At 36.0% G+C, this 16012-nt stretch overlaps 1 long non-coding RNA gene across 1 annotated transcript; it reads left to right on the forward strand.

Annotated features, from left to right (window-relative positions):
• The first annotated feature begins 10847 nt into the window (after window positions 1-10847).
• On the forward strand, window positions 10848-14941 carry LOC307162240. The gene is made up of 6 exons (XR_013821877.1): window positions 10848-12306; window positions 12392-12455; window positions 13581-13657; window positions 13870-13931; window positions 14264-14427; window positions 14550-14941. It is a non-coding gene; the product is annotated as an uncharacterized lncRNA (long non-coding RNA).
• Window positions 14942-16012: the final 1071 nt, after the last annotated feature.

The following is a 16012-nucleotide window of genomic DNA, read 5'->3' on the forward strand; positions in this document are numbered from 1 at the left end:
TGCCTACACTGTGTTATCCTCTTTTTAAAATTTGCACCCTGTTGAATAAATGGGGCAAGTTTTAAACCTGCTTTTAGCCTCTTAACATCCTTGATGTGTCCAGGTGCCCACAAGTGCCCAGCCATGTGAGTGATTCCTTTAGAGTTAACACGGGTGAATCTGACTGCAGTAGATGGGAAAGATATTAATAAAAGTGATGTTAATTCAGCCAGCGCTCATAACTGTATTTATTTCCTGTTTTCGGTCGAAGTCCACATAGTCGATTGTCGAGTTCACGCGCGTGATCATAGGTAACTAACTAACTGCGCGAACTCGACAATCGAGATTCACCGTGTTCACTCTGAAGGAATCACTCACATTGGCTGTGCACTTGTAATGACACATCAAGGATGTTAAGAGGCTAAAAGCAGGTTTAAAACGTGCCCCATTGAAGTCAACAGGGTGCAAATTTTAAAAAGAGGATAACGCGGTGTAGGCAACACCAATTTTTGTCGTTGTTCTCTGTACTGACAGCACTCCAAATGTACAAAAAAATGGAGTCAAGCAGGGTTGTGTAATAGCACCCACGCTATTCTCAATATTCCTAACAGCAGTGCTGCATTTGGTCAGGAAGAATATGCCAACTGGAATAAGCCTCAGGTACAGATTTGATGACATCTTCAATCTCCGACACCTTAAAGCTAAGACGAAGACCACAATCACAACAGTGTGCGAACTGCAGTATGCAGATGACAATGCCATTGTCGCCCACACCAAAGAGGACCTTCAGCATGCGATTGACGCCTTCCAGACTCAAGGACAGCCAAACGTATCAATCAAGGTAAATGGACAAGCTCTGGAAAACAAAGAGAACTATCTAGGAAGCAATCTATCAGCAAAGGCTAATATTGATGCTGAGGTCAACCGAAGGCTACAAGCTGCTGGATCAGCTGTTGGGAAGCTACAGACACGTGTCTTCAGTAACAAGGACATCTATAAGAGTACTAAAATGAAAGTGTACAAAGCTGTTATCCTTCCAACACTTTTATATGCATCTGAGGTATGCACCTGGGTAACCTTTGGTCACAATCTAAAATCCCTGCAGAAATTCCATGACTGCAGCGTACGAAAGACTCTTGGAATTAAGTGCAAGATCAACAAACTACTATTAGTGTATTCGAGCAAGCCAACACCACAAGCATCGAGGCGATGGTCATAAAGAACCAGCTGCGATGGTCGGGTCATGTAGTCCGCTTGGAGGACACTAGGATACACTAGGTACACACTGGGAAACTATAGGTCAGAGAACACATGGCAGGGAAACAGAACAACACAATGAGCAAAACATAATCCTGACAGTATGTGTGTCATAAAAAAATTCATTATACATTATATCAAACATTGTCATACATTTTTGCATTAGCAGTGAGCAGCACTTTATAGACATTGCAAATGTTTACTAATGTCACATTGATGCATTTAAAGAAAAGTAAATAGTTTGTTATTAATTATTTAGAATTCCTTTTCACTGCTGCTCGATCCAGTTGAGAGTTTATTGAGCATGTAAACTGGGAATCCACTGGTTTTATGTTGGTACCAATAAAGATAAGGGTATTGGTCACTGGTGCTGTAAGTGCAGTGAAGTGTAACCACGTCATGTTCAGAAGCTGTTTGAACTCTTGTTGGCTGATTAACATAATCTTGTTTATTGCACTCTGTCAGGAAATATGAAAGAAAGTAAAGAAACAAATCTGTTTTCAAGTGTATTCTGATGTAAGGATAATAAGTAATAATTTAAAGTTAGGCTACTTTACCTAGAACTGCAGCCAATAGAAGTAAACTCTGCCAGATTAACTTATTTTACATATTTTCACATCTCCTCCCCAGCCTGATAAATGAACTTGTTCAATGTCAAAATAAAAGAACTCACAGAAAGAATGTAAATGCTCTTTGTAATATTGTGCTACCGGGTTACTTACTGTACATCTCCATGTCTTATGGCACTACAATGTTTACAAATACAGGTTCTCATTTCTCTTGATGTTTCACCAACATACAACAATCCACATGGGCAATGTATAACATAAATGACATTGCATGAATTAAAGTGATGATACTTTTTAGAAATATATTTTTGCCTGGTTTTCTTTTATGCCTAAAATAATTTACTTCACACAGGTGTTACCACATATTTTATTATATTTGGGGCTGGATAGATTGGGGTTGTGATTGTGGTTTTCTCTAAAGCGGTTCAAAGTGAAAAGAGCTTCAGGTTTTTGTACGACATGTTTCATGTTTTGTATCACTGGGCTCCAACTCTCAGAGCACAATAATAGAGAGCTGAATCTGACAGACGTACATCAGTAATAGTGAGTTCAGTGGATGTTCGTGATGTAGTCGACTGAAACCGATCATCAGAGGTGTCTGCAGCACTATATGATCGTGCACCTTTATACGCTAAATACAAAGGTTCTGCATGTGGATACTGTCTGTACCAGTAAAGATAAACACTATTGCTGGTTGTACTATATGAGCAGCTCAGCTTGACAGTTTCTGTTTCTTCTGTGAAAACATTTTTTTCTTTATCTGGCTCAATATTGTCCCCAGACACCAAACCTGTGAACAATAAGCAGAATATAAAATTATTTTTGATTTGTCATAGCAAGGCTGACCAAAAACATTACAAATACAAGACACAATGCAAACAGTAAAATTGACTAAAATAAGATTGTTATAACATTGGCATTTTTTAGGTTTTCAAACCTCCACTGTTTCATCATCATTTGCTGATTAATTAATGTACCTGTTCCCATAATTACTATGAGCAGAAAACACCTGTCCATGTTGAATAAGATCAGCTGTTCTTGTGTTGAGGCTTTCGATGTTCTGCTGCACTGCTTATGAGACACTGAAGGACATAAAGACACCCATGAACTTCCTGCTCACTGGCACACGCTGTCTGTCAAGGATATTTACAACTAATATATTCTGTCCTTATGAGATATACAGACATGGAGTCTTTTATATTGTAATATTTTATGTCTTTTTTTTTTTCCTTACAATTCACTGCATCAACCATGCAGTTGCTGTTTTTCTCCTTATGCAAATAAAGAAAGAGGCAAAGAAAGAGAAAAATAAATAATAGACTAATATGTGCAGTTTCTTACAGTTTTTCTCAGTTACTTTGGACATTTCTCGAATCATTCATAACATCTGCAAACCAGTAAGAACATTTTGCAAAGCAATTCATACAAACAGCCCCACATAATGGATTGCCTGCAAAAGCCTGTGACTTGCTCAAAATCCTTAGTTTTAAGTAAGTACTTACATCAGTGCCATCAGAATGACAAGTCCTTGAGTTAACAAGCAAGGTAGTCAAAATTCATCTTATTAATATAACAGTGTACTCCTGATGTAAACTATGGTGACAGTTTAGATTTTTTTTATATATATACAAAAAAGTGCACAATCATGCACTTTTTCTGTATGGCATTTATCAATTTCAACATTACAAATTAGTGTATTTTTGTAGAAATCCTATTTTTTACAGAATTTACTAATTATATTACAGGTGGGTCTGACAACAAATGACCTATAGTATGATGGCATTGCAATACAGAAAAGAAAAAGACGAATATATATATACAGTGGTGTGAAAACGTGTTTGCCCCCTTGGTAAATATGATCAAATATGGCTGTAAAAAATAAATCTGCATTTTTAATCCTTTTGATATTTTATTTAAAAAATGTGCAAAAATCTAACCTTTCATTGAAGTAAAATAATTGAAAGTGGGGGGAAAATCACATTATGAAATAAATGTTTTTCTCCAAAACACATTGGGAACAATTGTTTGCCCCCTTATACTTTTTGCAACCTCTTTTTTCCAAGATAACAGCTCTGAGTTTTCTCCTATAATGCCTGATGAGTTTGGAGAACACCTGACAAGAGATCAGAGACCATTCCTCCATACAGAATCTCTCCATCCTGTTCTCCGTTATAAGATTTCTAGAACAGGCTGTCAGGTTTAGATTTTTTATCTGTTGGTATTTGATTGAATCCGTGATGCCATGTATCTGAACAAGATGTCCAGGACCTCTGGCTAAAAAAGCTAATTATTTTGTTTCATCTGACCATAGAACCCATCCCGTTTGAAGTTCCAGTAGTGTCAGTTACTTTTCAAATGTTCTATGGTCAGATGAAACAAAAACATTAGCTTTTTTGGCAGCAAACACTTAAGATGGGTTTGGTGCACACAGGGATAAAAAAGTACCCCATGTGTAAAATGAAATACTCTGCTGTATCTTTAATGCTGTGGGCCTAATTTTCTGCCAGAGGTCCTGGACATCTTGTTCAGATACATGGCATCACGGATTCGATCAAATACCAACAGATAAAAAATCTATACCTGACAGCCTGTTCTAGAAATCTTATAACGGAGAACAGGATGGAGAGATTCTGTATGGAGGAATGGTCTCTGATCTCTTGTCATGTGTTCTTCAAACTCATCAGGCATTATAGGAGAAAACTCAGAGCTGTTATCTTGGAAAAAAGAGGTTGCAAAAAGTATTTAATAAAAGGGGGCAAACAATTGTTCCCAACGTGTTTTGGAGAAAAACATTTATTTCATAATGTGATTTCCCCCCCACTTTCAATTATTTTACTTCAATGAAAGGTTAGATTTTTGCACATTTTTTAAATAAAATATCAAAAGGATTAAAAATGCAGATTTATTTTTTACAGCCATATTTGATCATATTTACCAAGGGGGCAAACACTTTTTCACACCACTGTATATACAGACAGTATCCACATGCAGAACCTTTTTATGTGTATATATATTCATATATATACACATATATACACATATATATAGTTCAACCATCATATATATATACACTTAAAAAGGTTCTGCATGTGGAGACTGTCTGTACCAGTAAAGATAAACATTATTGCTGGTTGTACTATATGAGCAGCTCAGCTTGACAGTTTCTCTTTCTTCTGTGAAAACATTTTTTTCTTTATCTGGCTCAATGTATATCTATCTATCTATCTATATATATATATATATATATATATATATATATATATATATATATATATATACTGTACATATGTGTGTGTTACAGTAGAGTATGAATGTATATAGCCTACTGTATAATGCAATACAGTAATATGAACTGTTATAGAAAGTATACAGTATTACAGCACAATGTACATTGTTGGATTACATACCTGTTCTGTCCACAAAACATTTGAATTTTTGAGGACACATTGTTCTCCCAACATCCGGCTGCCCTTCGGCCCGCCTCGGCCATTGTAAGGCCATGAATGAGAACATGGTCCACAATAGTGGCCCTTATTTCATCAGAATCATGCATATGTCCTTGGTCTCTGACCTCTTCCTCTGTTTTGCCTCCCTACCCTTCCACTTCTTCTTCTTTCTGACTGTTGACCCTGTTTGTTTTCTTGTTCTTCCATTGTCAGAAATTATAACACTGTGTTGTGCGCTGTCTATATACTTGCCAACCGAAGGGTCTTGAGATGCACCTCTGAGCTATTTTAGAGAACTGGTTGAACATTGATTGATCTAACACTTTACATTCCCCTTATTAGTGAAATTCAAGATTCACCTGTGCTATTCATCAATTCAGGACAAATGTACAAAAAAAAAGTCTATTAGAAATGTATAGAAAATATGCTTAAAAGATTATGACAACTAGTTCAACCATTTTGCATTTAATGACTTACACAATTAACTATACCTTGATGTTTTTGGGGGTTATTCAACAGAGAACAAGAATAATACATTTTGATCAACATGACAAAGTAATTGCTCATGTAGGAAACTGCAGACAATTGTACAAAATCATTTGCATGAACATACCAAAGCATTAGCAATATGTTCAAAAGAATGATAAATGGCTTTTATGACGTGCACAAGTGACTAGATGATGTGGAGGTTGAACAAGTTTTGAGAATTTCAATTGTGATCTGAGACTGAGGAAAAACTGTAAGAACATTTAACAACACTGCAGCCCTGTGGCGGAAATGTGCCTGCACAATATGATTATCATTTGACACTTTATTTAGCATATTTGTGTCAAAATCTATTAGGCTGGATTACTTGGTGCATGAAAAAGTGAAGGAAAGTACTGTGTATGGATGTGATATCATTTTCAACTTAAAACTGTTTCAGCGATATTCTTGCTCTCTCTCACTGGGTAAAGTGTTTTTGTATAGAGCTGATGTGTTTCCTGTGACTGTGGGCCTCAGAGCACAGTAATACAGAGCAGAGTCTGACACTTCAGCAGAGGAGATCTCCAGATCCACATGGGTTTGTTCCCTTTTAGTGAGTTTAACAGACAGTCTTGGATCTACATCAGACTTTTTGGTGATTGTTGTACCATCGTAGATGAGCACAATAAATTCAGGAGCTGATCTGGGATACTGACGGTACCAGTATAGATAATCTGCAGAGGAATAACTACAGGATAATGTAACATTTGATCCCTCCTCAGCAAAAAGCTCTGTTTTCTTCGGTGTGATGTTTCCAGACACAGCAGCTGAAAAAATACAAAAAAGGTACATTTTTAATTAGTTTTGTTTTAAACTCATCATTAACAATAGATAATACAAGTAACATTTAAGTATACATACATGCCAGACTGTATATGAGAATAACTGAATAAATATCCATTGTGCAGTGCACTGTGTTCACTTTAAGATGATTCAGACTGAATTGTTTCTATAGAGTCTGAAGTGAACAGATTGTGTCAGATCTGTGTAGTCCCTCCTCTCTGAGACACATCATAAGTTTTACATTTCACACCTGAGGACAGAACAACGATCCAGTTACAATCTCTAATGTTTTTGTCTGTTTTTTTCTTATGGATTGTACTACAGCGAAAATTGATCAATTTGATTATTTGAGAATAAATATAGCACAATATAATTTCTATCAATTTTAAACATCTAATTATCCAATGTCACTTCAATTTCCTTTAAATTTTTTTATTTAATATATTTTGTAATATTAATTTTAATCATAAAGATATATTCATAAAATACATTTAATATTGTATTGCAAATGTAATAAATAAATGAATAAATAAATATTTCTGATTTCTCAAACTGGCAGCACATGAAGTTTATAATGTAAGTCTGGCAAATAAAACACACTAATGCATCTTTATAGATTTTATATTCTTGTATAAATGTTCTCCTATAAATAGTTTTTTCTTCTCACATGTGACAGGTTTTTGTACAGTGTTCTTGTGTTTCCTGTGACTGTGGGCTGCAGAGCACAGTAATACACAGCAGAGTCTGACACTGTAGCAGAGGAGATCTCCAGATCCACATGATTTTGCTTTTCTTTGTTGTGTTTAGCAGTGAATCTGGGACTTACATCAGACTTCTTATCATCTTTTGTTCCATATACGATGGGCACAAGTAATTCAGGAGCTGATCGTGGGTATTGACGGTACCAGAATAAAGTCAGTGCAGAAGAATAACTGCAGGATAATGTAACACTTGAACCCTCAAAAGCAAACTCTTCGGTTTTGGTTGGTCTAATTTCATTTCCATATGTGGCACCTGCAAAAGTAAATCAGCTTTTAATCCTCAATGAATTTTTTATTTGTAATGAGTCAAGTGTGATCAGTGATGTTTCAGTTATATGAATACCACACTAATTAAAGCTCCTCACATTGTGGTTGTTTAGAATATTTAGATGCAGTACAAGAAAATGAAATACTTACATGCAAAGACAAAGAGTGGAATAATAGATAGGAGCACCATTGTGTTTACTGTAACAGACTATGAAGGGGTTTCACAAGATCACAGGAGTCAGTGCTTAGAGACACACCTCTTCCAGTAGAAATATAACTCAGACTTTGAATGTCTTGAAAGGGAAAATAATTTGAATGTAATGGGGATGGGTAATTTTTTTTTAAGAAACTATTTATTTATAAAATGGACACATATATTAGGGACTCATTTCTGTTCCGAGTGCAGTAGCCTAATACAGCAGAGTCAGACATATGAAGGTTTTGAAATGTATTTTTTGTGGCATCTGTTGTGATGAATGAATGCAAAACAACAAACTTCCTCATGTAAGTTAATTATACTGATTATGAACAATTGTAGAAAACAAGGGGTTCTAAACCCTTTTGCCAGTGTGTCGTCATTCCTGAGCTGTTCAGTTTGGTGTGATATTCATGGTGGAAAAATGTAAGGTTCACTCAAATACCAGAACTCTTTATCTCAACAGTCTAGTGGAAATGTATGAGCACTAACGCTCTTATCTGCCTAAGACAGACATAAAAAGTATTGGGTTAAACATAACTAAAAAATAACATAACTAAAATAATTGTATTAACTCATCATTCTTGTGACCATTGGCATAAAACCTGAAGTTTGGATGTACTCTGGTAACTGAAAATAGCAGCATCTGTGATATTTATGTTGGGATTGGGAAAGTTCTAAAAAAATAAAATCTTAGAAAAATATGAAAATATGCTGAAATGATTTGCTGTTATCATGTATCTTTTGTTATTGTTATAATTAATATAGTGTTATAAATAATGTAAACATTAATTAGAAGGTAATCAGGACTTAATTTGTTTCTCATCAGTTAAGTGCAGGACTGAGTTTAAGAATCATAAGACACATGATTTATTGTTGAGGATGTTTTTGTACAGTGATGATGTGTTTCCTGTCACTGTGGGCGTCAGTGCGCAGTAGTACAGCGCAGAGTCTGATACTTCAGCAGAGGAGATCTCCAGGCTCACAAGATTTGTGTCCACTTTTGGTAAAATGCGAGGAGGAAGAGGGTTACTTGTGGCTCCTTGAGGGTAAATCCAAGCCAGGAACTCTGGTTTGGATCTGGAATATTGGCGATACCAGTGCAGATTATTTATGGTTCCTTCATATGTACAGGAGAGAATGGCTTTTTGTCCCACAGATGCAAGTGTCCTGTTTGTCAGTGGTGTTATTGACTGTGCCATTGTGTCACCTGCAAACCGTAAAATATAAAACATCTCATCAAACTGAATTTGTATCATTAGCTTTATAGCATTAAACAAAAGTATATCTAAAAATATTGTTTGTACAAATGTCCAAAAATCATGGGTAAGCTTCACTTACTTTTAATCAAAAATACCAGAAGAAAAGCACAAAGAATCATCATGTTTGCTCTGTGAGAAGTTTAATGATCACTCTGCTTTTACTCAAACCCACACAAGCTCCTCCTGCACAGGAGAACACAGCACTGACATGAACTGCACCTGTGTGATCAATATTTGGTATGAAACAAATCTAGAAATCTCATTTAGTTTATTCACAAAATGCAGATTATAGTATTGCTATTTGTTTTTGTTTTTTAAATATTTTATTTCAGTTGACATTTATTATATTTCAAGTAACAAAAATGTGTTTTTATGATTTTAGTTTAAGATATAATAATAACCCTGCTTTGAAGAGCTGAATGATGTTATGATATATCGCCCTCTTCTGGTGCTCAATAGGTTTATATATAGCAAGTGCATTATTTGACAGAAATGTGCACTGAAATGTGATTTCTGCTCATATCATAATACATTTATAGTAATAACCAAATACATTCAATGCATGTGTTTTGGCAGCATATTGATCACTGTGGATTTTTATGACAATAAATGCCTAAATATAATTTATAGGCTTAAGTTAATGTCAAATTTAAATTGGGTAAATAGGTTTATGATATGAAGTGGAATATTTTAAAATGATAGACTTAATCCAAAGACAAATCAAGAATATTTAATTTAGGACTGTATTTGCAAGTTTTTTGAGTGTGTTTGAGTCACAGTGCTTCAGAACATAGTAGTACACAGAGTCAGACACACACATATCCTGGATTGCCAGTCGAAAGGAAGTTGTGCTGAGATTTGCTTGAAATCGCTCCTTGAACTCTTCATTGTCTTTGAATTTACTTGGGAATTCCATTCAGTAGCAGTCTGATATTTGCTAATATTTGCCATCATCCATAGCAGTGTTGTATATCAGTCTGCTTATCTGAGTAACTGAAACTGCCACGACTTTCAAGCCACTCGTATCACAATGTGAACTCTCACTCTCTTGTTCCAAACAGATGAAACTGGGACCGTCTTGCATCTCAGTTATTGTCATGTTTTTGTTTAGTTTCATTCATGGACTGTTAGTTTGTTTTTCTTCAGTTACCGGCTCTCTTTGTTCTGATTTCTGGCCACTCATTAGTTACTATGGACACTCATACCATCAAAAAAACAGTTCGTCAATTAGTTAGTTATCATTGTATATTTAAGTTCCTCCTTGTATTCAGTTGATTATCGGGTATTGTCGTGTCTACATGCTGTTTTGTTGCCTTCTTGCCAGTGAATTACATTAGTTTGTTTGTTTAATAAATATTTTGTTTATTTGAACTATTTTGGGACTCTTTCTCATCATCATCTTGCCTAAACATTACAGTTATTGATCGTCTTGCAATTAAATGACCTCAGATGACTTCAGCATTGATATTTATATTATATTTTTGCAGTGTTTGACTTGTTGCTATCCAATTGTTCTGTATGTTGTTGTGGACTTTAAGATGACAGAGATACAGGTCAGATTATAAAATAAATTCAATGCAAACATTAAAGGGTCATTTCACCCGTGGAGACATGAATGTGTATTGAAAGTGGGTCATTTATGTAGAAGAAATGTGAAATTATTTTTGAATTTGGAGCTTTCTAGACTGAGAAAAGCCAGAAAATGTATTTTTGGCTTATGTGGATGAAAGACAACAACTCCCAGAATGCACTTGCTTCGCTGCCCTACAAGGCCACTCCCAAGCCACGCCTACCGGTAAGACAGCACAGTACAGTTGAAAACAAAAACATCAAGGCAAGGCTAGGCTACGAGTGAGTCTCCGTGACGAGTTTGCCCAAAATGTCCGGGATTCGGCTTTTGCGTTCTACAGTCGCCATTCATCATGTTTACTGAGGCGAGCAGGACGAGGCTGAGGGGCGCGGGAGAACGGCGCGAGGCCGGTGGCGTGATTACTGACGACCGACACCTGTGAGGCACTGTTCTCGTATCTCGCACGGAGGAGCAGGTATTTTCTTAGCAATGGTAAAACACACATCAACCGATCACGCCACCGGCCTCGCGTCTTTCAACCGATCACGCCACCGGCCTCGCGTCTTTCAACCGATCACGCCACCGGCCTCGCGTCTTTCAACCGATCACGCCACCGGCCTCGCGTCTTTCTCCCGCGGCGCTAGCCTCGTCCTGCTCCCTGTATTACTGTGATTACTGATGAGCGCGCCTGTGAGATGCACCGGTCTCATGGGCTATCTCTCACGGAGGTGCGGGTATTTTCTTAGCAATGTTAAAACGCAAATCAACCGATCACTTGTTTAGCATTCATGTAAACATTACATTCAGATTCACCAATCGGGGTGAATTCAGTTAGATTGAAACAAAAGGTGAGCATGTAAACAATGGATGGCGACCGCAGAAAGCAAAAGCTGAATCCCGGACATTTTTGTCGATCTCGACGGCCGGACATGTCCGGGAAATAGAGTATGGTAACCCCTACTACTCAGCTTTCTTCGTCCCTGTTTTCTGCAGGTTTCTGCCGTTGAAATCAAACGCACTCGCACTGATCTGTGATAGGTCTGTTATTATTATTATTATAGGTCGCATTAGGTCCAACCCCCTATGGGCGGGTTTGAAAGGGTGGATCTAGTGCTTGTAGTCTTAACAGAAATCCCCCCCTCTTACACTTCCTCCTACAATGACGCAAAATTTTGCGTCATTGTAGGAGGAAGTGTAAAGAGGTAAATACAGATTTCTCTCGTCTCGGGGGAAAATGAAAAAATGTTGCATGACCATTCAATAGTATGACTGGGTTTCTAACAATGCAAAGCTTAATGCAAATTGGTGAAGTGTCCCTTTAACTGTAAAATCAATTTCATATCCACATATTAATTTATGCATGGTTAATTTAAAGGTGCCCTAGAATGTGAAATTGAATTTATCTTGGCATAGTTAAATAACAAGAGTTCAGTACATGGACATGACATACAGTGAGTCTCAAACACCATAGTTTTCTCTTTCTTATTTAAATCTCGTTTTTGAAAAACACCCCTGAAAAACAGGCGAATCTCCACATAACACCGACTGTGACGCAACAGTTGGGATCATTAATATGTACGCCTCCAAAAATTTGCATATGCCAGCCCATGCACAGTGCCAGGCGAAACGAGAATGAGGTCTCTGCAGAGCAACAAAGGGCGTTCCTCAATTTTGGGGCGTTTTCCAACTGGGTAGGCGTTTTACAACCTCTGTGCCTGGTTTGCTAAAACTTGAGTGGGCGATTCCTAATATACTTGAATATGCTTTTCCCATCAGATATGAGTGATAAAGCGAGAAAGCGGTGAAATGAGGAGAGAGATCACCTGTCCTGCATATGCATGTAAGTGGATTTTTGTAAATTCTCATTTTGTCTAAGTTAACGTTTTAATTAGTTTGTGTAAATTTGCTTGCAACATGATTAGACAGAAAAAGCTCCAAGAGGTCTGCCACTTACAATCTATCGCTAACCATTAGCAAACATTCGCTAACTTTTTGGTGCATAAGTTTGTTACTTTAGTGTTGATAGTGGTAGTTTGCTTATTTTTTTCCTGTCGGAGTATTCTAATATATATAAAAAAAATAGTTAGCTTGTCAGACTAGAAAACAATAGTTGTAAACAAATGTTAATGGACTATTCCACCGAATAGGTGCCATTTATGTCCCCAGGACATTATGGCCCGGTTTCACAGACAGGGTTTAGCCTAAACCAGGATTAGTCCATAGTTCAATTAGGACATTTAAATAATTTTCATAAACATGCTTAGAAAAAAAAGCGACAAAACAAAGGCACTGATATATTTTAAGATCAGTCAGTGCAAGTTTATTTCAGTTGGAACAGCTCAGACTTACATTTTAGTCTAGGACTATAGGCTTTAAAATTGTTTGTGAAACCGGGGGGTATAGGTACTAATATGTACAAAAAATAACTTAAATACATTTTAAGGAAAGTGTTGTGCACATTAATCTAACTGAAAATTTAAAAACTATAATAATTTTGGATAAATAACGTTTTCATTAAGTCCAGAACACACTCCCTTCATATATGAAATGGTGTTTGAGTGTGAGGTGCGCTGTAAGAAAACAAGAAAAGCTCCACAGAAAAGCTGAAAAAGCATTGCTTGTTAAGTTTATTATTTTTAATATCAATTTTAATGTAATATTTATAATTTTTCTGTTATTTATATTATATCTCATAACCCATTATGTACCCCTAAACATAACCCTTACAAAAACCTCTGCAGACCACTAGATTTAAATAGAAACATGATTTGACCTTTTTTAGCAGTGAGATCAGCTCACTAGTCAATGTTCAACACTTCAATATATCAGTGCAGGCATTAATACCTCACATGTGTAGTCAATCCTATAGACTAACATAATGGATGAATGTTAAAATGTAAAATGATTATGTACAGAAGAGGAAACTTTTTTTAAATTAAAATGGATGAATTTGTTGTCTATTCAGCACATCACAATTCAGCGGAGAGGACAAGAGCCTCAACCACAGCGCTACCTTGCTGCTGTGGACTCTTCATTCTAATGGTAGGATCAATGGCTACTATTGGTTCTGCAGGTGCCATGTCAGAATTAAACCCATGTGCAGTTATTAATACATAATTCATGTTGCTGTATGCTCTCTATGTCATCTTGGGGGGAACATTTGACTTTTCACAGGTGTGTTTTCCAAGCTCATTAAAAAACATTCTGTAAGTTTAAGAATTGTTTTGATAAACTTGTGCTTTTTCCAACTATAGTCAGACATACCAAGTATAAGAAGATGGTGGTCTGTCCTTTTGCTGGAGAAATTCCCACCAAGGTGTTTGACTTTCTTTCTTTCTTTCTTTCTTTCTTTCTTTTTTATTGTTATTAGTCCTTTTCTAAAAAATAATGACAAGGATTGCAAAATGCCTTTACAGTTAGTGTGACTTTTAGTTTTCATATCTTCATGCAATGAAACTTGATATACTGTATTAATGTGTTTTTATGTCATAAATTTATCAAGATCGGTCATGGAAATCCAGCAAAGAAAGAGAAGGCGGATTGACAAGCCACACAAAACTGCTATGATTTATTTTGTTTGAGGTGCTCTATTATTTATAGTAAATGTTGACTGTCATTTACTGATGTTCTTCATTTGTCCCTTCATAGTGGCAACCGTTGACCAACCCCTGAACATACAGGAGGCATGTATTTGTTGTTACTTCAAGATGGTGACGTTGCAATTGGCTCCCTTGCCCTCACCTGCAGGTGCTTCAACAGCATTGTGAGCATGGATAGTTTCCGCCGAGAGGCTCACTTTCGGTGGTTGGACAGTAAGTTTTATTAGTGTCACTGTTTAGTTAATCACAGCTCTCTCTCTGTTTTTTCTCAGTTATGTATGGTTGAATATTAAGACAATGATGATGTCAGCTGACAACTTTTTTTTTTTTTTCAGGTGTCGTGAACTGGAAAATTTCAGAAACCTGTACAGGGTTCCATAGTCTATTCAGATGTCTCCATTGTGAGACTACATACAAAGACTGTGGTGAAGGCTACAGAGGAAGAGGGCAAAGAGGTGTGATGCAGGGGTTCTTTGGCTCTGATGACTTCCAAGGATACTGCGGAGACGACTGTTTCTATGAGGCTGGAGGAAGCATCTAATTTTTCATGCAATGTGTTCCTCATGTTTGAACTTGCTACATTTATTGCTTGCTTATTTTATTTTATTTTATTGGATTCTCTCTTTTTTACTATTACATTAAGTAAAGAAAGCGGCATTTATCAATATAGTTTTTCATCATATTGGTTACAGTATCTATACGGTCAATAAAGTGATGCTAATGTTTTAAGTTTTCAGAGTCATTATTCTAAGTTAACACATTTTACCTTAATTTAAAGGTCAATACGTTTTACATTATATATCATTTAATCTAAGCTACAAATATCACTTAAATATCAGTCATTACATATAAATATCATATTTTGAAAAATACAGGTGAGAAAGACCAATACAATCATTTTCACCATTGCTTTACAGTAGGATTTGGTAACTTTATTGGAAATTGCTATTAATTTTCCTTGTTATTCACCGATACAACTTGATTTATGTTGTGTTGTTAACACACACACAAAACGAAAATAAAACTAATGTAATTATAAATAGTTGAGTAATAAAGTAATTTTTAATACTTTTAGCTTTTAAGGTTTACATTTAGAGAGAAATTGCATGCAGGTAGGAGAGATTATAAAATAATACACACTCACAGGCTATTATACAAGATCTGTATCTTATAACATAAGAACGGGAAATTTGGTTTATGAAAGAATTCCATATTAAAGATCTCTCAGTAGTTTAATGTAACACTTTTTTAAAATTTTATTTTTAAGAAAATAGGTACTGTACCCTGTATTTTATACACATATTTTATTTTGACATACATGTTGTCGCGATATCGACATAATAGTAAAAATCAAGAAAAAGAAAACATGGAAAAAACGAGAAATAATAACGCATAGGCTATCCGTTTCTGAAAGGGCTTCCGTACGAGAAATAATAATAACGCATTTCCGCTTCTGATAGGGCTTCCGTACGGTTTTAATTGGATGGTTGGAAAATGCCTAGACCGGTGTTACAATATATTCGGTTCCTGAAATATTTGGTTCCAAAGGGTGGAGCTATCATGAATATTCACGAGACCATAGCGTGGGCGGGGCAATCAATACAAGCGAGTGGAACAGAAATTATTAGTGTGAGCGCCTCGTGTTTTATTTTGTTTTATAGATTATTTCTTTCAAAATAAGGTTGAACGAAGTTAAGCTTAAACTACTCATATATATTTTATAAATAATTTATCGTTTTATAGCATGTGTTTCAGGACTCTGAGTTTGCCTGAACTTTTACAGACCTGATCCTGTAGG

This window comes from Squalius cephalus (assembly GCF_949319135.1).
Source record: "Squalius cephalus genome assembly, chromosome: 7".
Classification (NCBI taxonomy): Eukaryota; Metazoa; Chordata; class Actinopteri; order Cypriniformes; family Leuciscidae; genus Squalius; species Squalius cephalus.